Source organism: Myotis lucifugus, unplaced genomic scaffold (assembly GCF_000147115.1).
Source record: "Myotis lucifugus unplaced genomic scaffold, Myoluc2.0 scaffold_10, whole genome shotgun sequence".
Classification (NCBI taxonomy): domain Eukaryota; kingdom Metazoa; phylum Chordata; class Mammalia; order Chiroptera; family Vespertilionidae; genus Myotis; species Myotis lucifugus.
In genome coordinates this window covers 11,042,500-11,058,049 of record NW_005871058.1, presented here as the reverse complement: position 1 = coordinate 11,058,049, position 15,550 = coordinate 11,042,500, and the positions used below count along the sequence as shown (strand labels likewise).

The following is a 15,550-nucleotide window of genomic DNA, read 5'->3' as shown; positions in this document are numbered from 1 at the left end:
ACACCCTTAGTGGCCACCCCCACCTTGGCAGCTTGATAAATGTGCATTTTCACTGGGAACACAGAGACCTATGCTTTGCTGTTCCCCTAGGTGGCTTAGATTAGCATTCCTGCAACAACCCCTAACTTGCACACAACCCCTATTGGGCCCTATCTGTGAGGGGCAAGGGCAACCTTGGACCCCTGAGAAGACAGAAAGGCCTAGAATAAAGCAGTACAGGGACCCCACCTGCGGCCAAGATAACATCAAGGTCAGTAGGTCTGGCAGGCAGCTATAGCGTGGGTGTCGAAAAGACAGCCTGTGGCAGACGGAAAACCTGGCAGATGTCAGTTTGGGGGGAAACTGTAAAAGAACTCTTGCTGGGATCTGGCTGGGTTCGGGAAGTTAAAACTTCACATATCCTGACGCCCCTAATCCCCGCTCTATGTCAACAACAATCAGAGTAAAGAGAAAAGGAGCCATTTGGGCTTGTATGGAAGGTCCAAGTATATCTGCTTCTATCTAAAAATACCTGACTTCTCCCAACTGGCCCATTGCACACCTATCAGATTGTTTATAACCCCAATACACTCTCCCAACAGTCTCCTCTTTAAGCAAATAGCACTGAGTTGTCTACTATAAACAGAAATGTTGAGGCGGTCATACCACCCATAAGACATGACTTTGAGTTGTGATTCTGGTACTGTGGTGCACTCAGTCATCCTCACTGGTTTAGGCCTCCAGGGCAAGACACTGGGAGTGAAATAAGAGGTCCGAAGAGGTCATCATCATAGATAAGGGTAGACAAGAACATGGGATTTGAAGAAGGTTGAAAAGCAATCACAGACTCGGAAAGGCCATTGCAGATATCACAGAAGGCTCAGAAAGCTGAGCTGCTCTCACAAGTTATCTCTACCAACCAGCTAGCAGAGGAATGAGGTAGGGGAACAACTGGTAGACCCACACAGCGGTGACAGGCCGCTGGTTCCCAGAGTATCCCAGCGAGCAATGCTAAGACTACACATGGCTGCAACAAACAGCCATCAGCTCTCTCCCCCTCATCCAGGAGGCATCGTGAGCCAAGCCAAGAAGAAAGGATGAATAAGGGATGAAGTTCATTCATTTTAGGCTGTCCATGCTTCTCCTTGAAGATCTGGCCTAAAGGTTCTCAAGACTTTTCTCCAGCTTCCTATGTTCCTCTCTGGAAGGTGGGAGATCAAGTGGTAGAGAATGAGTGGGTGCTGTGTGTGCACATTCAATTCAGTGCTTAAGAGAACACCTCAGTGTTAGGGGTGGCTGTGTGGTTGGTCGGTCAGCCTTGCCAAGCGGTCCTGACAAGGCAACAATAATGAGGTCTCTACCTTTCTTCCTTCCTCTACCTTCCAGGGGCATTTGCTCAGGATGTCAACTGTGTGAGGTCTTTATTTTACATTTTTCTTATGTATCACAGAGCCTAGCACCCACTGAGCCAATAGTAGAAGCTGAATAAATTCATGCTGATATAAAACTTCTATTCAACTAACATACACCGGACATTCTGTGCTTGATACTGGAAATATAAAAACGAAACCATGAGACTCCTGCTCTCAGTGGACTTTCACTCTAGTTAGAGGATGAGAAACAATTAAAATATACCAGGATCATTGCAAATAACAAAGGCATGTTCACCACTGTGCCTGTCAGCAACAAGGAAGGCTTCAGATGACAAATTGGCTACAGGGCAGAAAAGGGATCAGGGGAAGATTCCAGGAATAAAAGTTCATAATGTGGTTTGGGAGAAGAGAGAGAGATTGGAGACGATTCTAGAAAGGCAGGCTGTAAAGGGTCTCGCATGCCATGATAACGAGTGGGTTTTATCCTGAACTGCAGTGTCAGAAAGAAACTAGTGTGACAAAGTTTTATTTGCAAAGAATCATGCTGGGCTGGATTGGAAGGTGCATGCGTGGAGGTCAGACGATCAGATGGGAGGCAGCTGAAGAGTCTGGGGCCAGAAGGAAGACAGTGCTCGTCAGGATGGAGAAGAAAGAACAGTGTAAGAGATATGGGGTGCGGACCACTGCACTGCACTGCCTTGCAGACCCAGAAGATGGTACATCTGCCCTCCAGAAGCTGACGACCCAGTAGCTTAAAGAGCAATGGTGGCACTAGCCGGTTTGGCTCAGTGAATAGAGCATTGGCCTGCAGACTGAAGGGCCCCAGGTTCAATCCAGTAAAGGGCACATGCCTGGGTTCAGACTCGATCCCCAGTAGGGGGCATGCAGGAGGAAGCCGATCAATGATTCTCATCATTGATGTTTCTATCTCTCTCTCCCTTTCCATTCCTCTCTGAAACCAATGAAAATATATTAAAATTTGAATTTAAAAAAGCAGCAACGGTGGATGAGTCTGTTAGTACGCCGTGGACAGAGAAGGGTCATCATTCCCCACTCAGACCTGGATGGCTTTTGTTGCAGTGCTGGCTTTAAGCTGGCCTTTGAAGAATGACGGAGAGGTGATTTGGCAGAACTACTCATTTACTCTCCTTCTTTTGGCTATTCTCCCCTGTGATTCATGTCCTGAACAGTTTTATTTAGCTCTATCTTTATAGTATAAGATTCTTAGATGGATTCTTTTAACAGAAACCTCCAGGAGAAATAGCTGCCATCGTCTCTCACATTAATCCTGCTCATCAGCACCTCCTGACAGTATCTGACCTAGGTGGGACGAAATAAATAAATAAAAACAATAACAATAAGGCTTTGCCAGGCTGGCGAACTGATCCAGTCAGAGGATTATAAGAGACACCTGTTTTTTTCACACAGCAGCTGCAAACACAGTAGAAGCATGGCATCCTGGAATCAAGAAGGAGTTCTCATTAAAATCCAAGAGCAGCAGAAACTGGTATGAACCAATTTTCAATGATGTCACCTGAATGTGAAAAGAAGTTCAAGTTAGAGTAGACACATAATAGGAACCCTGCTTTGCTAAACTTGGGAACCTGAATGTTACTTTGCTTATGGGGAGGTGATTATCTATTCATCCAAATATTCTAAATCCTTAAAGCATCTATTATACACTTAGGTCGCTATCATAAACATACTGAAGGTTTTTGAAGTTTGGCTGATTTATGCCCTTGTGGCTGACCAAACACCTCTTCATTTAAGCCAGCTTAAAAAACAAACCAGAATATAGCCCAATGTAAAATGCGGATACTCCTACAGGAGCAAATAAACATTTAAATTATCTTTTCAGTTCATTGACCACTGCAGATATACACACGCATAAGCTACCAACCTGTAAACACCACGGGCAAACCATTTCGTAGCTGCAATATGTCCACATCGCCTTCCCAGACCAGACCAGGGAGATGCTCTTAGAAACAGCTTGCTAACAGCCTCTCACATTGCTATTTAACAATCCATTTATAGCCCATCAAAAAGCCAGCCCTCCAAGGAGATATATTTTATACCTATATGTAGAGTTCTTTGCCACAAAGCTGGGTTTTGTACAATCTTTCACTCTGGAGGCCAGAAATCAGATTATAGCACAATTTCGGTGACTTATGATCCCATAAGCATGCCATATATGGGCATATATGCAAACAGTCACAAGAACAAACCCTTGGAATAAAAGCAGAATGATGCCCAAGAAAGCACATGCCATGAAATAGTCCTGACTAGAACTAAAAATAGCACATAAAGGCATGGTGTCAGCTACCCTCTCGCTGTTCTCCCTAGAACATGCTCATTCTAACCTCCAGTGTTGATTCTTAAGCTTCAGCCTTCAATGACTACCTAGGAACCTTTCCCGAACCCAACAAGCTCCTTTCGAGGCTTTGGAGTGGGGAGCAATCTTTCAATGCACTTCACTTATGAGGCCATTGATGCACACAAAGGCAGGCAAAGAGTGAACCTGAAATTGTGAATATTCCCCCCGAAGCCTAATATGTGTGCCCTGGGGACACCAGGACCAGCACAGAGATGGCCTTTCTGGCAAATAGTCCACTAGAAACCCCTGAAGTGCTACGCATGGTCAACGGCCCAATGGGCAGCCAGCGGGACTAACTCTCGCCCTACCCTGCCTGGAGAAGTATGCAGCCAGAACTTCCCCAAGTGGCAGAACCTTGTCAATGCAGGCCCCACGTGGAGTCCCAAAAAGATCCGAGAAGAAAACCCTAAGAATGCAAAATCCCAAGAGAACCACGGCCCCAATCTGGGGGCCAGGGCTGTGAAGTGAATTCTTCCCAATAACCCGTTTGGCACTTAGCCCAGCAGTCCACAAACACGAGCATCGAGGCAGTGACTGGATTTCCCCTGGGCTCCACAGGTCATCCTAAAATGTATCCAAGCGAGAAACAGGATGTGTTGTGAACTCACTTTCACCTATAACCTAGATATACACGAACCAAGAGGCAAGAGGACGACATGTCATCCACCCACACCTTCTCCACAGCTGAAATGGAAATGTGCACAGAGCCATCTTTCCCCTAAATCGGACCGCCCCACACCATGGCTAACCACAAAAGCACACAGGCCTCCCCGCTCCCTTAGAGAGGCTCTATTTGGCCATTTTTCCAAAATGTTCAAGACAGACAAATTCTCACATGAGCTGGCTAACGTGAACAGTGGCAGGGTCCCCCCCCCCCATCTTCCCTCTCTGCTGGAATAACAGGCCTTCTAGGGAGGCCCACATGGCTCCGGGCCTTTCTGCCTTCTTGTGGTTTTAAGGTTCTTTTCCCTCTGAGGCCTTAGCCCAGATATCTCCAAGTGCAGCACACTGCCCTGCTCTCAGAAAACAACAAATAAACACCCTGCCATTGCTGCCAGGGCCTCCTTGTTCATTTTCTAGGGTAGGTAGCTTAGAAAAGCCACGGTGCCAGCATGGGTGGGAGCATGGAAGACAGGGACACTAATAGGTGCCCTACTTGAGATGTAACCGAACACTGGGTGCCTTTGCCCATCGCCCTGCCTGTCTGGGTGAAAGGGAGATACCTTTACAGCATGCTGAGAACGATTAGAGGATCATCACTCCGGCCTTCCTGTGCTCGCCAACATTCCCCCTGGATGCCATCGTGTGCAAACGCTGTGTCTGACCTACAGCTGACTTCTGCCTGCAGGGCAGTGCACCCTCGCGTCCGAGTCACGTCCTGACAACAGCACAGGGCCTCACAGGCGCAGAAACGCAGACTGCAAACCTCAGAAGGTGAGCCTTTGTTTCTCCGGTTCTTGGGGGGTAAGGGCTCTCACTTTTCCAACCGGTATGGTCTCTATTCTCACCCTAGAGTCTCCGAGTCAGCAGACTAAGGGAAGCACCACATGGCACAGCGTCAAGCAAGGAGCTGGCAGCTTTCCAGGGGATCTGAGCTGTAGGCAGCCAAACCGGGGCATTCAGGTCTCCATGCTGCGGAGAAGAGGAGACTTACCCAGCTTTAGGGAACCTACATGACTCAGACGTCATGCCCAAAATGACAGCGCTCCCACCTGGCTCACCTCACTTCGAATACAGATCAGATCAAAAGGCGCAAAGGGAGAGTGACTCCTGGCCCGCTGCCCCCGCCCATCACTGCCCATTACTATCAGGACTTGTGAGTCAGGAGAGCCCCGAGTGTCAACCCTGCAAGGAACCAGTCAAGTGAACTCATGACATGGATTTTTAAAATCTCTCAGCTCTCAAGTCAAAAGGACGACACATCAACTACAAAACACACCATGGCTCAGGTCCTTAAGATTTCCATTTCCCAAAACCAGGTGTGCCAACTCTGTGGCAGGAAGTTGGGCAGGAGCACACAAAGAGGCCCAAAGGAAAGAGAACTTCTGTCCCTTCGGGTGCCCGGCCTGGGATCACAAATCTACACACAAAAATACGCAGCTGGTCCATGTGGCTGAGTGAGGAGACGCTACAGTCTGGTTTGCTCTGGCAGGAGTCTGATTGGAGGGTCAAGGATAGTCTGGGAAAGAAGACAAATGGTCTAGAAGCAACAATAAGGAAGGAACTAATGTGGACAAGTTTTCTTCCTTCGTCTGAACTCTTCAAAGCAGTCCAGAAACGAGCTTAGCAAACTCCCACTCCCCTTTTTGTAAAAGCTGTATTACTAGTACATTTCTTTTTGCTCACTCCAGAGTGTATCTATTTAGCCGGGTATTCAACATTCGGCTGGAATAATACTAATTCTAAATTGTCTCTTGACCTGGGTTCTTCATTAGATTCCCGGCACTGTTCCCAACCACACCCACAGCAAGGCGGCCACCTGAGCCCTCCCTCTCTGGGGCCACAGTGGCCACACCTAGACCCACACTCCCACTGCGGGGACAAGGCGGTGTGCTAGGAAAATGGGCAACTTCTGAGACAAACAAGCTGTTCTTTGGGGTTGGATTTTTTTCATTGCAAGGCTGATTTCTATCTGTAGCTCATTTCTTCCAGGAAATACTTTACAGTCAGCATCTCATCTCTGGTTTCTATTTCCTCACATACAGGGGATGTGAGCGAAGCAGGATTACTGACCTCATTCTACAGATAAGTCTTCAGAAAGACAGGGTTACACAGCCCATCAAAACCCACCGGAGAAGGTAGGAGGCAGCCGAAAAGAAATCACAAACTTTCACTGTGTTTTCCAGGTGGAGTGCGGAGGAACACACCTCACAAGTTCCTTCTTCTCATCCACACCTGCTTTCATGGGGTCAGCGGAAGAGGCAGCTAACATTCTCTCCTCAAAAAGGGTCATTTTCCTGTCTTCTCGTTTAACGTGTACATACACAGGAAAACTCAGGAATGCATTTTAAATCCCCAGCAAAACAGATACTTCCAAACAGATACTTCAGTCTCTTAACATCTACTAAAAATGAAGGTCCCCGCATGTCCCAAAGTAACAAATTTGGCTTTTTCCAACCCTTCTGCATAAACTTCCACTACGAGCCATCTATTCCCCGCTCTTAAAACTGGAAATTCACCGCCTCACAGCAAACAGTGTCTGTTCTGTGGTCAGACAGACATGGGACCGCCTGTTAAACAAAAGCAGACTGAAGAATGGATGCTCCCTTTCAAGACTCGCCCCAGTCACAAATAATAAGCAACTGTACGAACAAGCAGATCCCTGAATAGGTTCGAATGCTTGAGTGCTGAGTAATAACACCAGTTAGAGTCACTGTACAGTACTTCCAGGCTTAGGTTTTTTTCCTTTTCTTTCATCTCTGGAAACTTATTCAGAACCATACTAGCTATGCCCTCAAAACTTTACTGTAAGATGCAAAAGGCATTTATTATCCTGTAATTGCAGTTGGCTCCTCTCTCCTGCTGTTGAGGCGAGTATTCAATTAAAGTGAGAATAAGAGCTTTTCTGAGCATTGACTGAGTGACCCCAGCCCTGTGAGAAACGCAATGGGGTAGTGACAGGCGCACTTGCTGGGAGTCAGCCAACATGAGAGGCCTAGATTTTAGTTCAGGAAGGGCCATGAACTAGCCATGTGAACTTGAACAAGACGGTTAACATCTCTGGCCTCCGTATTCTCAACTGCATAATGTGGAGGATTACAAAGAGGAAGAATTTACATATTCCAACAGCCCTAAGAGACAGATCTGCTTATTAGCACTTCAGATGAGTTACAAGGTTCAAGATGAAGATGAACAAGTTCAAGAACCAGAATTCACTCTCAGTTCTGTCTATTCCAGCGCCTGTGTTCTTCCCCTAGAAGCACTCACAGTATGGCAATGACCGGACGCCTCTTCTCAGCAACTTACAATCCCCTTGAGGGAAATCACCTTCACAGATAAGAACTAAGAACAACATCAAACAGAATAAAATAAGAATCAAAATCTTACATCACTGAGCACCCACCGCGCTCGCACCAGCAGGGCGACACATCCTTTTCAGGTCGTTCAGGAAATGAGATCGTTTTCCGTATGTCTGACTCCCACACAGCGAGGGAAAATACCCCCGAGGAGAACAAGGTCTGGTGAGCGTGCAGATCTACTGGATAGCTCTTTCCTGGCTTCACGGGGGAGTCGAGTACTTTTCAGAGGTCTTTCGTCCAGATGACGGAAATGTAGCCTTTGGAAACGTAACCTTATTTTATGCCAACCACTTTTGTTGGGGAGCTTTCCAAAGTGCATTACATTATTTCCTCACTTCCTAAATCTCATCATTTAAAGTTTGTCTTTAACTGGGATGTCATAATTAATGATCATAAATATCATCAGTCGTGGTGTGGTGCCGTCCACCGGGGTTTAACTCTCTCTATATGCATCATCGCAATGAAGCTACGCTTCCTGAATTCTGGTCGCTTTTTATCGATTTTCCTCTGCCACATAGTTAGAGGGACATGGCCCGAGGACAGATTCCCTGATTCTGACTCTGGCTCAGGCACAATGAACAATGTGACCTCAGGCAGGCTATTTAAAAGCCACGAGGTGGGCAAAGTGGGGAGAAAGGGGGATGGAGAGAGAGACGTTGCTTAGGGTGATGGGCACGCGAGGCAATGTGCAGATGATGCTTTGTTGAGGTGAACAATTGAAACCTGTATGGTTTTTCGAACCAATGTCACCCCTATAAATTCCATTTAAAAAAATAAATAAATAAATAAATAACATAAAAGCCACGGGACTCAGTTTCCTCACCTGTTACATGAGAAATTTGGGTTATGCTTCCTTAATCCACTCTTTTCACCTCCACAACACATCTCTCTCTCTGCTTCCTTCTCTATCTCTGCTCTGAAAATATACTTCATTACAGCTGTTCATTATAGAGATTTGTGAAGTAAAAGCCAAAAAATTCTCTCTTCATTCAAGTAAATTAAAACGAGGCCAGTATGGTCACACTATCAGGTGAATGGAAAAGAAAAAAAAATCATTCCTTTGATAGTGGGGGACAATCAGGCAACACGTGAATAGACTTCAAATAGATTCCTAGAAATCAGTTTTAAAGATGTACATGAAAGACAGTTCAAACACCAACAACAACTTTGTGTTCGTGGATTGTTTACAGAGTTTTAAAGGAAAAAGAAAAGTTGTGGAAGGAGAAGAGTCTGACCAGGGAGGGGCACAGGTGAGGTGTCTAGCCCCGAGGCTGGACGGGATGAGGACAGCTTCAGCCTGTCACCCACTGAACGAAGGAGTACTTGGGGGGGGGGGGCGGGCAGAGAGGAAAAGGAAAGGTTTCTCAGAAAAACATGAAGGGCCCAAAATGAAGCCCACTAAAAGACAAAATATGCCTAGAGAACATGGGATTGGTATAAAAATGGAAGATCTGAACATTCGTTCCAAGGTAAGTGGCCTGCGGTGACCACCTGGCCATCCCTTGTATGAGAGCAATGGATAGAACAACCCGCCTTCAGAGGAGACCAGAGAGAGAACAAGAGTCAGGACTCCAGGAAACATCTCCCCGCAGCTCTATTCCTGCCTCTGCACTTGGCTCATGTGAAGCTCCACCATCGCCCCATCACTCTCAGTTTCCTCATTTTTTTCATATAAACGGCTGTACTTCAGACCAGTGTCATGGAAAATGCTTTGGAATTACAGTCCCATGATGGAGATTCTGGCCGTGCGGATGCCAGGTACAGCCTGGGAGATCTCAGGCCAATCCATGGCTTAACTGCCCTGGGCTTTAGATTCCTCATTTGTAAAAGGAGGAGAAAAAAATGCGTCCCTCAGAGAGCTGTTAAGAGTAAATGAGATAATATAATAAAACACTTAACGCAAGGACCATTCACTAAATGATGGGGGTGATGATGATGATGAAGGAGGAGGAAAAGAAGGAACTGTAGAAACCACTAAAACGGTACACAAACACCTTTAATTGCCTACAATTTATAAAACTCCAAAACACCTTTAATTGCCTATAATTTATAGAGCTCCAAAAACGCAAGAGTTCTACATTTCCCGTAACCCTGGTCCACAGGATGAGTGAGCTGAAATGCTCATCTGGAAGGCCACACCTAACACACACAGGCTAATGTCTTCCTTGGTCAGCCCCCGTTCCCTGCCCATACTCCGAAAATTCCACATCATTTAGACAAAGACCAGGCTGAACTGTATATTTTCACAATCTAGGAAGGGTTATCAAGCAAATAATATATCAGTGGTAATATTTTGACATTGAAGAAACAGTTTGAAACACACAGTAGCACTGGTTTCTAACCCATGATGACACAAGTCATTTTTGCCTATACCTGAGATGCCCTAGTAGGCAAAATTTTCTCAGTTTGGTTCCTATATGTTCAAAAATCAATAAAACTGTGTCTGTTTGGTAACAGGCTAAGATTCTAACTTCTCACTAATTCAGCCCGGTGGTTTTCCTCCCCAAATACTAGGTTTGGCAGTGAACAGTCGTTAAGCTGGGCCCCTTTTGGCGTGGGAACCCTGAGTACTCTCACGCTCATTCTATTCAACAAAAACACACAGCGATTGGATTCTTACACACATCTAACAACAAATACAGCAGCGAGGGACTCTGCCAGAAAACAAACTCCACTGTTCTTTCTAAAGTAGCATTCACAGAAAAAAATATGTCATTTGTACACCCCACACCCTAGGGGGCTTCATTTGACACAGATTCACTCAGCTGGGAGATCCACACCAAAGAGCAACTTTGGAAAATCGGTAATAAAATGCAACTGCTCCTCAAGTGAGTCTGAGTCCCAACAACCCCTTGCTCCCTTGCCCCTAACCTTCCTCAGTGTAAATACAGATCAACTCAGATTTACAGACTTTGGTTTATTTCTACCTTTCCTGGTGCCCCCTTTTGGGGTATTTTTTACCCTTGACTTGCCTATGCGAAGGAGGTGAGCTACTTCCCTAGGATCTGCCGCCATGTTTTTATTTGCCTGATACTGTTTGCAACAGGGAGCTCACCACACATAAACTGGGGTGCAAGTTTGGCTGCCCCTGGATAAAAGAGCCTCTGGTCCACTCAAGGATTTTTCAGTTCTGATAACAGGTCCAGTGCCCTCAGCTCAGAGCAGCAGTACCAGTCCCTCACACGCTGTAAAAAGCAATGTTGCATCCCGCCCATCCCATCTTTGGGTATATATCCAAAGATCTCAACACGGGATCTCAAAGAGATTTGCGCACTCTTGTCCACCACAGCTTCATTCACAACAGCCACGAGCTGGGAGTCGACCAGTGTCCATCAACGGATGAATGGATAAAGAAAATGTGGCCTCTCCACAAAATTTGAATATTGTGCAGCCTTAAAAAAAAAAAAAAGGGAAATCCTATCTCATGCTATAACACTGATGAGCCTCAAGGATATTATGCTAAGTAAAATAAAAATAATGTATGGTTCCCCTCATATGAAGTATCTAAAGTAGTCAAAATCATAGAAACAGAAAAGGAAAAAGGTGGTTACCAACGGCTGGGAGGAAAGGAGGGGAAATTAATGTTTGCTGGGTATAGAATTTCAGTGTTGCAAAATGAAAAAGTTCTGGAGATCTGTTGCACAACAATGTGACTATACTTAACACCGCTGAACTGTACACTTAAAATGGTTAAGGGGGTAAATTTAACGTTATGTGTTTGGTACCATAACAAAAAAAATTACTGCTGCAAATGGTGCATCAATACAAGTCCATCAAGCCGTCCTTCCCTCAGCCCCTACTCCTACTCCTTCCTCTCCTCACATCTAACAATATACCCTCTTGGCCCAATGTTCCCCCCACACACCATCTTCCATGCCCTCCGCGCCCTCATACCAGCTGGCTTGTGATTAAAATGGACCAAGCTAGGAAGTGCCAGAGAGTGTGCGACCTATTGTATCGAATTTTCTTGGCCTTTTATAGGGCTGAGAACCAGGAGGCCTGTGTGGCTCTAACCCTGGCTCGGTCGGCAATCAGCTGAAGCAAACCATTCAGCCCTCTGGACCTCCTCTCTACAAAAACAGGGCGTTGGCCCAGGTGATCCTTAAGGTCTTTCAGCTCTGAAAGTTCCCTGATTCGACTGACAAGAAACTGGGGGAAACAGAGCCTGCTATGTTGAACCTTCTAACGTCATTCCTAAGTCCCTTTGCTGCATCTTTGACTCAAGTCCTTTGATTTTGGTCTCTCTGTTTAGACACCAAAATAGTCTTAAAAATTTTTATCAAAATAATAAAACATGATCATTATACCAAAATTCCACCGGTGATTCTTTTTGGACAGACACCCAGGGAGTGCTGTAGGTGTCCTATTTAAATATTTCATGCAAACTAGTAGGTGAAGGTGTTAAGTCACCCTGAGGTGCACAGGGACAGGCAGCGGAAAGGGCAATGACCTCGTCCCATGCCTTTCTTCAAATCAGCAAACATTACTGAGAAACATTTCTGCGCCCGGTGCCAAGATAGGTACTGGGACACAAAGTTAATCACAACTAAACTCAAGGAGCTCAGAGTCCAACAGGGGAAACCCAGAGAGTCTCCCCGTTAGCAGCAAAATAAAAAGAGATTTCCTCAGCTAAGAAAACCAACCAGGACAGAGGGCAGGGAAGGGGGCGGGGGCAGGGAAGTTATATGATTAGGTTTTGTTTTCTGGATAGCCCTTCCCGACGAAAGAGCCGTGCCAAGCCTCCTGGAGGACTGTGTCTACTGGGCCATAACCACTTTCCGCTGCAACTTGGCTGAACTTAAAACTGAACAGGTGACTTGAAGGTGAAGGCTGATGATGGAAAAGACAGCCTCTTCCTTCCTCCTGTGACCAGCACACTCAATCCTGGGCCGGGGGGCGGGGGGCGGGGGGGGGGGGATCATTGCACTTCTTATGTAGTTAGTTGTCACTGTTCTTACGTTTAAACAACCCCAAACGGTCAGAAATTTAAGCATTTAACTTCTCTTGAAGAGAGTGCCGCTACACATGCGGGCAGCCCAATGCTGAGAAAGAGTGGGGCTCGGTGATAGTTTTTGGTGACCTTGAGCTGGTCAGCCTGTCTTCTCCTGTGAAACCTGGGTCTGATATTAACTCCCCGAGGTGACGATCACCTGCTTAGAAAGCACAAAAGGAATATAAACGCCAGTATCGGGCATTCATTGGCCACCAGCACCACATAGTAGCACTGCTTACAAAGGGGTCACTGACTGACTCAGAAACTTTCACCTTGGAAATTCCACCTAAATGGTACACTTCTCTTTTCTAGTAGAACAGACACTGCTCACAAGTAAACAAAGTCCTTCCCTCTGGGTCTGCCCCTGGTCAGGCCGCTCTGTGCTCCATCACCCCAGCGGCTGAGGGACTGCCTACCTGCTGACCAGCTGCTTGTAAGGCAGGAGAGAGAGCAAGTGAGGAAAGTTTCAGCGGGGAGGAGCGAGGGAAACCTCCCCACATACACAGACCTTCCCTGTCACATGTCTCCAGCACATCTGATTCATCAGTTCATCCTTGAAAGCTTCTGACATCCACTCTCCACTCCACAGAAAAGTTTTTGTGTGCCAGACTCTAGTAGCAGTCCCAGGACTTGCTTGTGGGTTACCAGCAAACATCTTATTATGCACTGTACCACATCCCAAAGACTAAATGAAACACTGCGCACATCGCCAGAACATTTTCAGATGACCTGGAATAATCCCGCTCCTTCATCTCCAGCGCTTGTTATTGGAACATTGTGAATTAAACAAACTCCTCGGAAAAATACACTTCACATACGTGCGCCGACACAGATTCACAGTCTAGGAAGTCAGTAAGTCTGTATACTTGTTCCATAATGAACAAACCAAAAAAAAAAAAGAGAGACAGAGAGATACTTCTGTTACTAGTGAAGAACATTAAATTTATTTTAATTACATAGAAATACAGTCAGGAAAAGAGGCACCTAAAAAGAACCCAGAGGGTAAGCAATGAGGAAAGAAATGATATGCAAACTAGGGCTGCAATTTTTATGTCACATTTAAGAAAGTGTTTTGTCTGGATTTGTGATCGGTTCTGAATGTGTGGGTACGGGATGGGGCCGCCGCACTCTTTTCCCACTAAAATACAGTGAAATGAGCCACTTGGTAGGACTCCGGCCTGCAGCACACCAACATGACCCCATCACAACAGTGGGAATAATAGTCTCTTTAGAAGAAGTATCAAGAAAAGTCACAGAACGAATTTTTTTTTCTGTTTCACCCTAAAACTATTGCCCATCGTTGGCCCAGGTTTTCCCGATGTCAGATTTACTGGCGCTCTAAATACAATTTACGGGATTTAATATCCTATTATTTAGTTGCCTGTGTTTGTATTATGAATTGTCAAATAAATTAGATTAACCGTAAGGTAAGATTTTCCTGAACTTGATGAGGAGTCTAATTTACAGAGCAAAAGAAACTGGTTTCAAAGTATCCAAGTACCCTAACTTCTTTATTCTCACACACACCCCCCCCCCTGCTCCATCACAGAAGTACTGCTACCCCCAGAGATGTACAAACACAGAAGCCTGAAAGTTCCACTGGGCATTTTTGTGAGGCAAAAAAACAAAGAAGCCCAACCCACCTTTTCAGTCCACATTAGCCCTACTTCAAATCCATGAAAATCTTTCCTGATAAGAAACACGAAAATCTGACTATAAGTAGGAAAACCTAGTAAGCCGATATGATAAAATACTGTGTTTCCTCTAAACAGATCCTAGTGGGAAAGCTGTGTTCAAACAGGAAAGGTTCTTCTAATTCCCCACAGATGAAGAACACGGGTTATTTGTTCATTGTTTCTGCAGTTGTCCACTCAATGAACGCACACTAAATGGGCCAAACCAAAAACCAAACAAACTTCAGCAGCTTCAGGCTCTCGCAGAAGCAGAAGGCTTTTCCACCTGGGTGCTGATGGAACCGGGAAACAAATAAAGTATAAAGTGCACGAGAAATGCAGCCACGGGAAAAATAACTGGGGGAGAGGGGCACATCATTCTGACTCCCCCGGGTGGCAAACTTTCCAACAACTTCTGAGAAGCAACAAACCACAGCACCACCAGCCTAGATAGATCGGCAGACGGACAGATGCGCGCACACAACTACCTGTAAGTGTCTGCAAATGTCCACTCTCCTGCATGGACAGTACAGCAAAACATGGCCAGAGAGCCCGGAGATTTCTACTCTCCCATATCCTCCCCGCACTGTCAAACACGGAAGGTCATTCCGCTTCACTTAGAGAATCCCCTCTCTCCCTGCATCACAGGGAGAGTTTTCTACTTTGGGACTGCTCAACTTTCATATGCATCGGAGCAAAATAACCATTCAGCAACTTTATTCACCTTGGTTTAAAAAAAAAAAAAAGAAAGAAAAGAAAAGAAAGAAAAACATTCATTGTGCAATGCCCAGGAAAAGCTGACACCAGGGCTGTCTCTCCGACAAGCGCTTGCAATTACCATCCGAGGAGAAAGGGGGTAAATCCTGTCTGATCAGACCCAGGGAGTCCTTTAAAAAAAAAGAAATTATTCCATCCCTATAAGGGGCTGGAGACATTTTTTTTTTGCTAAGGAGACCACCCTCGGGAACAAAAGTTACATGTCGGTCACATGTTGGGAGTAGGAGTCGGGAGCAGGGTTTTAGTTTTTTGTTTTGTTTTTTTTTTAAAGCGCACTCATTACGGGGGTGTTTTCCAGTTGGAGACCACTCGGGCTCCTCCTGACCAACTGTGACGAGCATCATCTCATTGACAAAAAGAAA

General features: G+C 45.8%; 1 protein-coding gene across 1 annotated transcript in view; it reads right to left on the bottom strand.

The window, feature by feature from the left end:
• Positions 1-2,893, bottom strand: part of ETV6 (ETS variant 6) — a 206,612-nt gene extending 203,719 nt beyond the window's left edge. Inside the window, exon 1 of the mRNA XM_014451697.2 lies at positions 2,764-2,893. The gene's annotated coding sequence lies outside the window, so the exon portion shown is untranslated. The remainder of the gene's footprint in view (positions 1-2,763) is intronic.
• Positions 2,894-15,550: the final 12,657 nt, after the last annotated feature.